Consider the following 15,381-nt stretch of genomic DNA (forward strand, 5'->3'; position numbering starts at 1 on the left):
AGGATTATAAAACATCACTTATGTAATATGTTAAACAAAAGTTTAAATATTTTCTTTTCTTACGCAAATATTGGTTAGTTGCTCTAATTGCGTTCTATCTCTCTTGGGAGCCCATTCGATTTTGGTTTCATAAATCTTTGGCTCCAGCAGTTGTCCCATAGGACCCATCCGACTCCAATCAGGATATTTCTTAAGTTTTCCATCTAATAATTCTTTATATTCTTGTCGCGAATCAGAAGAGCAATCTTTAATACTTGGTTTAATTGGAGGTTGAATATATGGATGACATATAGACGACACGTAAGGCCAGGTATAGTCTCTCTGATAGGTCGAAACATACTGATTTATTTTATTCATGATTTAATTTCTGGAAATTCCTGTACTATGAAAATCCCTAATAATGAAAGCTTTACGAAGATTTATGAAGATTTTAAGCCATTGTTGTACTTTCGACGATTTTTTTGACACTATAAACATCAAATATTGATATTAAATGTACATACATAAATAATTTTTAATTTTCATTTACCTGTCAATTTTATAATAACATTTTGAAACAATAGTTTATTGTTCTATTATAATTTTCATCATATTTGTTTCCAAATTTTTATGCACAACTAATCTTACTAGCATATTTACGTTTTACGATTACATTTTTTTACTCCAAATTTTCATATACTTTTCAATAAAATTTTTGATGGCTTAATCTTGATATAGAGTGACAACTAACATATTGATAGTCGATTTACTGAGAAAACGCTCCTCAAATTTTTTTGTTTCTAATTTATAGTGATTTACAGAAATATGCAATCTTCAGAGTTCACGTATATCATGGTATACCGGAATTATTCAGATTTCGATTGAAATTATTTTAAATTATATATATTCCTAGAAAATCATTAAAAAAACCTAAGGAATAATTAAATAATTCCGATTGAAATTAATTCTACAATACGTGTTCTACCTTATTCTATAAGTAGACTTCTATATGAGAGACTATAGACTTCTATAAGAGAGGTCTAGACTGCCAATTTCGCCTCCATGTTTGAAGACAATGCTGGGTACTGGGCAGCACTATATTTATGTGTTCAATCACTCTCACATATATAAATTACACGGATAAGCACTGCTCGCGCTGATGTGAACTTTTTGAATTTTGTATTTTTCTTAATCATGCTGCATTGTGCTACGTTGTGCCGCAGCTCAATAATATAAAATGTTTAAACCGCAGCTCAATAATATAAAATGTTTAAAGAAAAATTAACTTCAAATTTTTAATAAAACTATACTTTTTATATTTTGTACTTCTCTTAATTGTTATATTGTGCTACGTTTATGCTGATTTGTGCCAAGTTTTTCACGAAGTTTCACGCTGCAATGATATTACTCTCAAATTTTGGAATATTTTATTCTATATATGTGTATTGTATATATGTGTATGTATGTGTGTGTGTGTGTGTGTGTGTGTGTGTGTGTGTGTGTGTGTGTGTGTGTATATATGTATATGTTATTATAATGTTAATACTTTTTTATAATCTCAGATAACATGCATGTTGTATAAGATATCTAAAAGATGTCTTTTTAGGTATCTTATGCAACATTAAATGTTTAGCATGTTTTCTTGCAAAAACAATTAAAATAACTTAAAGTAACATATTCTAATTTTTAAACTTTCGATAGCTATAAATAAAAAAAAATTTATTTTTACGAGTTGTCTTTTTTTTAAGATATCTGTTAAATCTATACTTCCTTTGTGTATAGAATTATTATACAATATTTATAAATTTTTTAACCTTGACAGTATATCTTTAAACGAATCAAAACAAAATTATTCTTTTCAAACTAAACTTTTAATTAGCTTATTTGACAATGAAACTATGTATGACATTACTAACTGAAATATTATCCAACATTGCAATAAATAAAACTGTGAAAGCGTATATTGCTAAGGCGATGATTTTTTGAATCGGAACTTCTCAAATTTTAAATTTAAATCGAATTTCTATCATGTATATGGCCATAAAGATCTCTCAATATGGTTCAAAAAATATTTATCCATATTTCGGATTAACTATATAGTAATAACATGGCAGAATGAAATTATAAGAACACCGTGCTCTCGGAAAATAGGGAAGGTTAGCAGTGTGGTCTGATTTAGTCGAAATAAATCAACTTGCCTTCTCTCGTCAACTGGCACGTTTTCGACGAAGGAAGGAAAGCTCGGAAACGGACTGTACCGATGGTCGCTCTAAAGATATCGCTGCGTCCACGCTACCAAGAATAGAACAGTGATGTCGTCATTTTGAACATCGACTAAACAAGACGCGATGAAGTCGTGCCATGCATACACACTAACGGTTTTCCAACGGGAAACTAATCGAATTTGGCTTTATATGTGCGATATATTTTCAATAGATTACACATCATCAACTAATATCCTTATCTTTCCTTTTCTGTAGACTTCAAGTTCTCTTCCAATTCTCCCTATTCTTCCTAATTCAATGTAAAATCATATAGAGTTTGTTCAAGATAGAATAATATATAAGATATGATCAGTAATACGAAGACGAATATCTAAATAACGCTTCAATTAAGTGTAGAAAATAGATGAATATTTTACAAATTATTATATTATTTTGTATCACGAAAGATGTGTATTGGGTGAGTGCAAAAGTTTGTATCTAATTTAAAAAAAAAGTTTTTAATGTAAATTTAGGACTTAATATTTTACTCAAATTGGCAATTATATTATTTGATAGAACAAAATTTCAACTGTAAGAATCTGTTTTTTTTTTATCGTGATACAATGATTTTTAACGGAGTTATGAGCAATCAAAATCAATTTTCTTTATTTAATTCGTAATAATTCAATAACAAAAAATTTTAGAAACACTTTTAAAAAATAATTTTATAGGAAAAATTTAAGCTTTTATGTTAGAAAATAAAAAATTTTAGCAAATTTTTTTTTATTTTGGATGAATAAATTTATCAAGAAGAAAATTTTCCATGAGAAGAAAATTTTTCATTATGTCCAACTCGTAGTTTTCTATATATAAAAATGATCAAACTCACAGAAACTCAATAAAACATACAGTGATCTTTCAAAGGTAGAGATTTTAAAATATTTTTTCTTAAATTTAGATTTCGTTTATTTTTAACAAAGTTGCAACTATTCGAATTGTAAATATATCGACCACAAATGTTTGCACTCATCTAATATAAAACCATCATTTATTTATATCGCTAGAATATCTCAACATGTGGTTCCGAGACGACGGCCAGTTCATTGTGCGAATTTAACTTACATCAGATGTCGAGGATGATCGATAAAACGAACAAGGAAGATATTCCTTGTATTACATGTTTAACTTGTAGTTTAGCTGTTTAGTACATAAAGAGATCAAGACTCACGTTGTCTGTTTTCAAAGATTACTTTTAACTCTCGACAGATGTATCCTTCTAAGAACTGAGTCATTTTTATCCTTATTCTATTCAATCGATTCTGGATAATCAAACTTGCTTTGCCTATAAATATAGTTCATAAAAATAATAATAAAAAACCACAGTTTATGAATTTGAATTTATATTTTTATGAATTTGAATTTATACTTTTATGATGTGAAAAGGATGTACAAACAATTGAAAATTATATGAATATATTGGGTTTCAAGTGATCCAGTCACTGCCAAGAGTTAATAAACTTCGATAAAGATGCGGAGAGAAGTATTATTTTGCTCCAAGTTCCGTAGACATATTCGTGGTCGCAGACATGACCGCAGACGCATCTATATAATGCGTGTTATTGAAATGAAAGAACAATCGACTCAATGAAAAAATAGACAAAGTGAAATCATGTGAAACAACGAAAAAATATGTGAAAAACTGTGATGCTGAGAAATTTATGTCGCGCTTTATGACACATCCATCTTTTTCCTGTTTTGCGGCTTTGGTCAGAAATATTTGTTCATTCACACGAGGAAAATCAGAGGAGAATCAGAAAAATCACATATGTCTCTGTGCTATTAAAAATTATCAATATATATGTTTATGCCATAAATTTTGGTTAGGAGCAAATTATTATTTTTTATTTTTATTATTATTTATTAATTACGATTTAGTGCGAGAATAGGCTTTGACCAAAAGCCGTTACGAAGATTTATATACTGCGTTTTCTACCTCATTTTTTTCTTCTTCTCGATTAACTTCTTAATATTTTTGAAACAAGATAAAGAAAGAAAAAGTTAAAAGAATCTTTTTAACAAAGAAGGGATGTATGCGAAATATGTGTTACAGAAGGGTTAGTAAAGTTACAGAAGAGTAAATGCAGTTTTACGCATATAAGAGGCATCAGATTATATTATATATTATCTGGAGGTTTGGATTAATTTTTACTTTTGAAAACAAATTTTTCTATAGCTGTGAAATGAATTTTATAACAGGAGTTTAATTATTCCATAATTGCTATCGTTTCTTCTAGTCGCTATTTTGGCCTAATTTGGGCCAAAAAATCCTATATTTCATAAAAATTGACATTCTATAAAATCTTTAATATTCAATATATTAAGGGAGGATGAAAGAGATTGAGAGAGAGAGAGAGAGAGAGAGAGAGAGAAAGAAAAAGAAAAAGAAAGAAAGGATGAGAGAGAGAAAGAGAGAGAGAGAGAGGGAGACAGAGAGAACTAATAAGAATCCATTTCAAATTTTAATTCGATTTTATACTTAAGTTTTTGTATTTTTAGATATTTTCTGCTTGAATTATATTTATTTTAACAAGTTTTATTTATTTCTTAACATATTTTTTTAATAATTGTAGAATTAAAACTTTGTTTAAGCAAAATTCAATTTTAATTAAGCGAAACGAAATTATGTATGTACAAAAGTTGCAAAATATTTTATATAAAATTATTTGTATGACAGTAAATTAATTTGTCTATTAATTGATCATCGTAAGAATTTAATGCATTTTGTAAGTTGTATTTAGAAAAGTATGTAAGTGTACATAAACGCGCTTTCAATTAGACGATAGTGACATTTATACATATATTAATTTGATGTCGAGTGAAACGCGGAATAAGTTTGCGCAAGTCTTTTATATAATTTACTCGTGTTCGCATTCCCAACAGTACAGTGTCCAATTAAACATTTGATATAAGGACGGCAAACCCACGTCGTGTATTTTGACTTTTATGGTGATGTATGTGTTTTCGCTACGAAACGACGCGACAAAAAGAATTCACCGTGAGACAAAAGTGAAGAGAAGGATCTTGGATGATCCGTGAAATAGCGAGAATTTTGTTGTCGAATACAAAGTGTAAAATTATCATTTAATGACATATATGTCGGATATTACGATCAAGAAAGACTCTTTATAGTGTATAAAATGTCAACCAAAAAGTCTCGTTTACAATGTCTGCAGTACATTGCGTTGATAAATAAACTCTGGATCTACTTCTTCATTGTCACAATACCTAATATATGTTGCTTTGCAATTTTCGCGCAAAATAATTAATATCAATAATTAATATCAATATATCAATATTTTTCTTATTTTTCATGAAATTCCATTTTAAGGTGATGAAAAATAAACAAAATACAAAGAAAAGTTTATCTCCAACATATTACTGAATAAATTACATTTCTAAAATAAATTGAGTCTTCGGACATATGGAAGCCATGAATTGTCGTAAAAGTGTTTGTACTCTACTTAAACTGTCTTTATTTAACACAAAATTTGACATATCAACTCGAAGTTGTCTCACTTAATCTCTTTATTAAATTAGTAAATTTATACACAAGTTCAGAGAGAGAGAGAGAGAGAGAGAGAGAGAGAGAGAGAGAGAGAGAGATCTTGTTCATTAAAGAATAATATATATTTAAAAAAAAGTGATGTAAAATATTATAATTCTTTTCGTTAAGAGCAAGATGTTTCTTTTGAAAATACGACGCATTATATTCAATTTTGAAAGATTTATTTCTTTTAAAATTTTTATTATCTGTCAACGAAATGAAAAATAAATAAATAAATATTTTTTGCACTTAATATAAGAAAATTTATAAAATATAAGAGATTACGTTTAATAAAACAAACGCGTTTTTCGATTTTTTTCAAAGTTAATGAACCTCGCATCCATTCGTAAACTCATGGAATTTTGGAGTATCAAGAAAATACAAAGACTCTGTAACAACATACAACATGTGTCAGCTGCGTTCTCAGGAAATGTCTGCCCGTTTGTCTATCTACTAACAAATAGGTTTCCACGAAAAAAATTTAAATATATTTATCTTGTATACTAAATTAATAATATTGAGAGAATTACAAGGAATCACAAGAAATTATAAGAAAATTTAATTATCCACTTAGAATAATTAGATGAAGAATGATCTATAAACCAATGCCAAGAGATTTATTCGATTACGTTAACTAGCGTGACGTAGCTGCAACTATGAGAGTTTACACGTATCATCGTGTCGCGATCGTGCACTGCTACAGGATGGATGATTGCTCGCACGAGTTGGAAGGACAGTGGTTTTAAAATAAGCACTGGGAGTCCCAGCGCTCTGCTAATGTCCATCGGTCCGAGCGCTTACTCTCTCTCTCTTTTTCTCTCTTTCTCTCTCTCTCTCTCTCTCTCTCTCTCTTCCCTATCTTTCCGATTCATTCGCTCGTTCTCTTTCTTAGCGGCGTGGTAGTTGATCGTGGATCGCGCTCGCAGCAACCGCTGTGTCGTTCGTCGTCAGTTGCGAGAAGAGACCACGTTGTTTCATAAGTTACGCGTGTCGACGTTAAAGGTATATTTCTATGGGAGATCTTTTGAGATATTAGATGCCATATTATTCCGAGTAATATGTATATGGTTCACATTAATCGAATGACGTGTGTCACGATTTATTTTATCGCTGAAATTGATAATTCTTAAACAGTCATGCAGGTTTGGGAAGTAATGTAATTACTTTTTTGGGTAACGATGATGAATATAATCGTTACTTTTATTGTTACTTTAGATGGATACAATACATGGAATGTGCTTAAGCTATAAATTAAAAAAAAAGTTTGCTTAACTGTGTTGTAATTATAACCACTATAAATCTCTGTTAAACTGGTTAATTAGTAATCAAGACAGTTAAATGTTATTGTAAAAAAAGGCTCCTCAAAATTCGATGAAAAAGATGAAGAAATAACGGGTAATAAATTACTTTTTAAAATCATATAATCCATTGTGATAACAAGTTATTTTAAAAAAAAAAAGATTAATGAGTAAAAAAACAATAATGAGTTGATTTATAAAGTTAAAATTTTCTCAACCCTGTTCAATCTTACAATATCAAGCTGAGCTACTGTTCGAAATCTGAGTATCTCCTGCTATCATTTTATCCTTGTTGTTTACAGAATGTTAAATAAAGATGAAATGATACTCGAAAGTACTTGGATAGTGTTTTCGAACGCAATCCTGCAAAAGAATTGGATTTAATGATAAATCAATTTCCGATTTCGTTAAGTGACATTCCTATCATTACGACGGAACGCGGTTGAAATTGTGGCACGATTGTGTCGGTCACGTGACTGTAACGCTTGGCATGGACAATGAGATGATCGACAGTGCCGATTGCTAATTGACGATAAATCGGTCTATGGCATTATATTTATCCAACAAAGATGTTACGCGCACTATATTGGATTTGAAAAGATCATTTTCTCAAAAAGATTCTACGAATAAAATCGAAGTGTTGTATCTTGGGATCATATGTAACTTTTTCTGTTCATATTTTGTTAAGAATATAAAATAAATGGGGGTGATTATTTTAATAAGCACTAATTTAGATATACATATCTATGATTTTGATATACATATCTATGAATCAACATAAATGTTAATTTTTAGATTTATATCGTAAGCCGTTTTTATCGTAAATTTTTTTGTTGTATCATCGAGTTGTCCCACACGTGTCTTTATATTTGCTAGCTAAAAAGGTAGATTTAATCGCTATATTGGCTAGTGCTAATATTTTTTAAATACCTGTAATTTTCAATTAATTTTGAAATTTTCTCAGTTTGATAAATTTCCATTAAAAGATTTCATTAATGCCAAATTTAATTTGTCTTAAAACTAATTAAACACGAATTAATTGACTGTTTGTAGATGATATATAACGTTTGCTATAGATATCTGTATACAATTTTTGTGTCTAAAATTACTCCGCTTTCCTTCACATAGTGGTAGTACTCAGAGCTGGGATTAGACATTTCAGCACCCGAGACAAAAAAAGAAAAGAATGCTCTCAGTAACCAAAAATATTCTTTTACAAAATATGATTATTAATAACATAACGTGTACAAGTATACAGATTACGTATACAAGTACTTATTAGATTTTTAAAAAATAAAACATAATTATACTAAAGTTACAGTAAAATTAGAGTGTATATATTGTATATAGTCTATACTATATATTATCTATCTACATTTATATATATAATTAATATTAATTCTCTAAAAATTTATAGAATATTTATTTTTTATTTAAAATAATATTTTCCATGTTTTGATAGGCGCAAATTATTTTATCAAAATTTATATCCTTACATCCTCAGTCGAAATTTTAATTTACTTTGAATCTCTTTTAACCTCAATTAAATCTTATAAACCTGTTTTAATATTTGTACAATAAAATAAAGCTTTTTTTAATATTATTTAATCTACAGCTTCTGTTTAGAAAACTTCTTTTAAACTTAAAAATAGAAAATCTTGCAATAACTATTTACAGGCTCAACGTAGGAGCTCATTCGATTAGAATCTATTATAAATCTCTAGAGTCTACATACGTCCTAAAACTAAAGCTCAAAGTAGGAAAAAAATTTCGACTCGAGATATTATATTTTATTTTTATTTAAATACACACAGTAAGAGTTTAACGATAAATAAGTTATTGATTGTGAATAAAATTAACATATGTAGAAATTTATATTGCATTTTTGCACGCTTTTAACTTTATGTGAGTCAAGTGCCTCGTTCGCCACACCCTAGTCTGCTCTGATATATAATACCGCTTAAAAACAGTGATTAAAAGATTTCCCTCTTTCTCTCTTTCTCTTTCAATAACCATAATTAGGTTCTAATTAATCTCATTTCACAACGGGTGCTTGTATATTATTCTATTCTTCACTTCTTCCTTTATGGGTCTCGTTCGCCGTGTGCCGCATACCTAGTCTCCGTTCTATTTCTCTAATTATGTGACTGAGTTATGCGAGGAACGTGTAGTGACACCAATTGCGCGAGTCGTCGCTGCTATTATCGAGTGTCGCGACGCGCGGCTAAACACGATTGAACTTCGCAGGTACAGTGGGGAATTGTCGTTTCTTCTTCTTTGCGAGTGTATACGTTTTTGAGTGACTCAGCTTGACTCGGAGAAAACGACGTGATTCATCCGTAGTGAACGATGAGACGTACAGTAGTAAATATTCCGACGAAAGTGAATCTTCGCGAAATCGCTCGCCGAAAAGCCGGCTTCGAAAGTGTCAAAGTGGTTCGAGCCAACGTTCGATCAGACGGTAGCGTTGCGATGTTCGTCCGCATTCGCACGGCATTATGCTTGTATCACAATAGTGATTAGAGATTACATTTACGTTCGCATTTGCGTCTCTTGATTCATAAAAAAAGCTGCTGCTCAGTAGTTTCTTTCTGATTAATTAAGAGACACAAACGCAAATACAGACGCAATCTCCAATCGATAGTGTGATACGGGCATTAAACCCGTTTGTGACGATTGTAGGATGATTACTATCGTAACTAGAAAAAGACATCCATCGTAGAAAATTATTCGATCCGCGCAGATGCCAGGTGTCAATCACGTGCAGTCGGAACCGCGATATTCCGCATCCAATTGGTACACCAACGTCGACGCATCACTCATGGGAGTTCAAAGCACCGAGCAGTTTATTAACAAGTATCACCACGTTATAGGTAAGACATTTACCATGACAAAATTTATTTTCATAAGAAGGAGCATGAGGAAGCCGTGGTAGCTTCCGGAAAAACTTTTCTCAAATTACAGACCATGAGAAAAACGCGGCTCTCTTTAATAAGATTTACATATAGGCCGGTATTCATAGTCGGATCTTATTTCAAAACCATCTTAAGTAAGACTAATGCGGCTCTCTGATTGGTTCGTGACAGAACTTAAGGTGGTCTTGAGTATAAGAACTAATTATGAATACTGGCTATAGATTTAAAATGTGCGCGTTAAGCAGAATCCCAGATAGTATAATTGATCCAATTGAATCTTGAACAGTATTTACTTTCTTAAAACAATTAACAAAACTCACTTTCTTGAGTTTTTTATAAATTAACGCATACTGAGAAATATTCATGTGTAATGCACATCACATAGATCATAAAAGATCTGTGCTTGAATAAAAACGGCGGATGCAGTATTGCTCATTGAGCACTCAGTGAACTTTTGCTCCTGTTTGATCTATATTTTTAGATTTAACGGAATAGACTTATCGGATGCAAGAGTTCATTGAGCACTCAGTAAACGTTATCGTATTGAATGTACCCAACTTTTCAAATTTGGTATCCTGAGTTTCAAGTGTGTAAAATTTACAATTATATTCGAGTATTAGATCCTATTTTCTTTTAAATATTCCCTTATGCTCCTTTCTTACTCTAATATAACATGTGAAAAATTCAAAGCAGAAATAATATGAAATACTCATAAAAAAGAAAGTTAGCAAGATAAAAATGATACATATTTACTTAAAAAATTGTCAAAATATCTGAAATTTGAATTTGTATGTTGTATATCTATTATTAACTTTAAATATTTTTTATATAAAATGTTCCTCAAAATCATACACTACATATATGCATATAAAAGCAGTTTTATAAAAATATGATTATATCATTTATGCTCTGAATTTTGTTCGTGAGTTAATTTTTTTTTAAAGCATCAATATAAAAATATAATACTTGCTAATTTAATGTTTTTTAAAGATATAATATTGATTTCAATTATATGTATTTCAATAGTATTTATTGATTACATTGCATTTGGTCAGCGGCACGTTTGAAATTGCATTTAACATATTTACCCATGTAAACCTTCTTTCTCTTCATCTTGCTTATCCAGAGATTTAAAAATCGCACTAATGACCAAAAAAAATGACAAAAATAATGACGAAAAAATGACCACTCGTGCGGTTCTTTTTTGCAATTAATATCGATGGCAATTAATATCTTGTGAAAATTAAGTGCAGACGATATTCTCTTTTTTTTCTTCATCTCTCTCTCTCTCTCTCTCTCTCTCTCTCTCTCTCTCTCTCTCTCTCTGCCTTTTTTTTCTCTTTTGCCTTCATCTTTTCCTTATCAAATAAATCAAGTGATACAACATTCATGGATCCAGCAATATAATGTACAATATAATGCATTGATAAATCCTCTACACATTAATATTTAAATTGTATTAAGCGAATAATTGGAAATTCAATTGTCATGAATTATCACAAAATATTATATTCCTTAATAAATTATTTTTAAAAGAAAAAAATGTTGTTTAATTTTAGATATATGAGTAGTAAATAAATTTAGTTTAAGGAAGTATTACGCAAATTAATACTTTATTCTCAAGAATCTCAAAATTATTCAAAACTTTACATATAAATTAATCTTAAAAAAAACTGACAGACACGATTAGCGCCACCGGTCGGCGGTCTAGCGCAACCGATAGCTATGCAAACACGAACTCATGTCATGTGACTTTGGTAATGGCGTAGCAGAAGCGTGCCGACTATCACTCTGATTTTCTCATATTACATTTTTATTGTTCGGTGCACCGAGAGCGAATAAGACAGCGAGAGAGAAGCCCGTCCTCCTCGCTCTCTCTCAAGCTTATATAGCGTCACTCTTCACTCTTCACAAGCAAGCATCAAGTGACTAAAAAATGTTTTATCAACCGCTCGCCTTATCAAGAGACATATAGGGTATAATCAACGCGATGTTGCAAACGCTTTGAAGCGTTTTTTAATTGATCAATTTGTAAAATTTTTTATTCTAATTGATCCATCAAACGCTTCAAATCATTTGTAGCAAGACTTTGACCACAGCCACAGTTGATAACTTTTAATAAATTGTAAGTTAATCATATATATATATATACCTTTAATTTAGAGAATTTTGTAGCTTAACGCTTGCTTGAGTGAAGTTAAAGGCAAACAGAGAACGTAGTGCGAGAAAGTCAAAGTGATATAGTCTGATATAGTCGGTACGCTTCTGTTATTGAAGTACGGACATGAGAGCTGCTTGTGCTACCAGTTGCGCCAGACAGCTGACCGATGGCGCTGATTGCGAGAGATATGATGAAAACTTGCAAGCCCGCTACACACAGGTTTCAAATATTCTCTTTGAATTTGCACTCTCGTTGAGAATAACGTAAAAAATTTGCCCTTGCAAACTTATCGTATTTATGAAGTTAAAGTTTTTTTTTAAATCTCAATCCAGGTCTTCAAATTATATTACATATATATATATATATATACAACGTACTATATATAGTACGTTGAACTCCAGGTAAGCTTAAAACTGAAAAAAAATAGTTAAAAACCTACATTTTTTAACTTAGAGCTGTTACCTGATATAGATGTTTCCTTAATATAAAAGTTCTGTAGCTTGGATGAGCAAAATAGTATTGCACCATTCTTCGAATTATGTGAACGAACAATATTAAGTTTATAATTATTATTACTAAAATTATAGAGAACTTTAAAAAAATTTATATTGATTTGCAAATTATATGTGTACGTACATACATATGCTTAACGAAGAAATATGGTAAAAGAATAATGATAAACAGCAATAATTGTGTTTAGCAGTAAATGCATTTAATATATTGCAAGAGATGGCATTGTAATGTATTAAATAAGAACTATAATGTAATACACTGAACCAAAAATATACATAAATGCAATAAAACTATTCATTGTATATTAATTGTATATATGAAAAGTTTATTAAAATTAGTGTAACTAATGAACAATTTATTTTACCTTGAAAATAAAACGTAAAGCGAGTGTCAATAAAGCGTTAATTGAAGTGTAAAAAAAATATAAGGAAAAAGAAACAAAAATTAAGAAGAAAATTGGAACATGGAACATAAAGGAATTCATCATCAACTAAAAGAAACATAAATATAGATAAGTCTTCGGCAAGCATGAGCAGAATGTTCGTTGAATGTAAACGGAGTGTGATTAGGCAGTCTAGAGAACGTAAACGGAGTTCTTAGATGAACGTGAATGAAAGCCCTTGGTAAGCAAATGATATTTTAAATTATATTTTATTTATTCGGAAAATATCCAAAAAAAAATGCTATGTTTTCATCTTGGAGCCCTAGGAACTCACTTCAAAAAATTATTTAATTAGAACGCAATTGAAAAATCTTTCAATGCTACGTCTTTTATCTTAGTCTGTGTGGTTTTTTAAATTCGAGAAATTAGTTCTCGCTAAGTCCCTCTGACAGTGCCGCGTACCTAACGACGCTTCGTTTACATTCGCTGTACAACTTAATGACTCTCCGTTTTAAAATAAATTTTTTATTTCTATATCCTGGAAGTAAACGAAGCGTATTTGAATGCTCCGTATACTTTTTGCGATGTTTAGGAAGCGTAAAGGAAGTACTAATGAATGAAGTGTTTAAGAAGTATCAGTATGTACGTTCCATGCATTCTTTGCGGAGTGTGAGAAGCGTATGAGAAACGTTAATGAAAAAAAAATATTTAAAACGTGTGGGAAATGTGACAGATGTGAGCACACTTTACGGAGTGTTTGGGGAGAGTTCGGGGAGCGTCTATGAATATTCAAAACCACTAAGAGTCAATGGAAAGTCGATGAAGTGTTTAAGAAGCATTAAAATTCTTTGTTCACACTTCTTTGACGCTTCGACAAGTTTTATATTTTCATTTACAATGATTTATGATGATTTATGATATAAAAGAATAAATTTGAATTATTATAAAAACTGTTACTAGAATTGTAACAATTATTTATGTACGTTGAAACAATCTGTCATAGATTTATAGAAGTTATAGAAATTCATCTTACTGGAGTATAATAAAAAAATTTTATTTAGTGAATAATATCATTGAATCATGCATTGGATTTTATTATTATTAATACATGTAATTGTATTAATACATGTTAATTTAACTCTCCATGAACCATATGGAGTATGTTACACTTCATCTGGTTCACAGAGAATTAAATTAACAATTACATGTATTAATAATTATAAAATCCAATGCATGATTCAATGATATTATTCACTAAATAAAATTTTTTTATTATACTCCAGTAAGATGAATTTCTATAAATTCTTAAAAAATATTGCGCGCATGTTATAGGTTTCGTGTAACTGGAGAATGCATTATTATCAACCATGGCTGCGTTCGGAAACAACACTAGAGTACTCCGCATATCGTTTTGTTGTTTACTCAATGTTAAACAAGGATAAGATGATATACAGATATACAGGTGATATTTCCAAAACGCAGCCTATACTGAATTATAATATATTTATAATGAAGTATAGCATGGGATATGAAATATACTCACATATGATCTATATTAATTTTCCATTTGGTTTGCAGAGGATTAATGAATTATTTCATTACTTTATGATACGTTTGTTGATTGTAAAGTGATTGACTACTACATTGATTTAAAACTTTTTTAATTTTCAAAAATAGAATTTTTTTAAAAATATTTTTATATAGAGTTTAACTTATTGTTTTACTTACATTTTAATTATAAATACGCATCGGATCATTTTATAACTCTTGAAAACGCATATGCGATATTGACGGAATTAATCTAAGACTTCTGAAGTGGCAACACACTAACGCTGAGTTATAATCACGCGCTTGTTTTGAGTAGAATTCTTACATTATATGAAGGATATGAAAAATTTTTAACTAATTTAATTAAATATTATCTTAAATTGTGATATATTCAAGTTCAATATATTAATAAACGATGATTTATTATATTAATAAATTCAATTAATAAATTCAATTATTGGCTAATAAAAAGTATTCAATGTAATATTCATAATATCTATTAAAAGTTCATTATATGTTCATTAATGAACATCAAGTCAATGAATTCATTTATTGATATTAAGAACAATATTTTTTCAGTGTATGCGTTAATTTAAGTGACACAGAACGATAATGAAATGAACAATTATAATTTGAATTTGAAATAGGACCGAGATAATAAATATAATTAAATATGAAAAATTCTTATTACGAAAAAGAAATTAATTAAAGATGTTATTATTATATCGACATTTTAAATTTGTAATTAAAAAAGTTTGTATTATTGATTAAATTCGA

Source organism: Atta colombica, unplaced genomic scaffold (genome assembly GCF_001594045.1).
Source record: "Atta colombica isolate Treedump-2 unplaced genomic scaffold, Acol1.0 scaffold238, whole genome shotgun sequence".
NCBI classification, from domain to species: domain Eukaryota; kingdom Metazoa; phylum Arthropoda; class Insecta; order Hymenoptera; family Formicidae; genus Atta; species Atta colombica.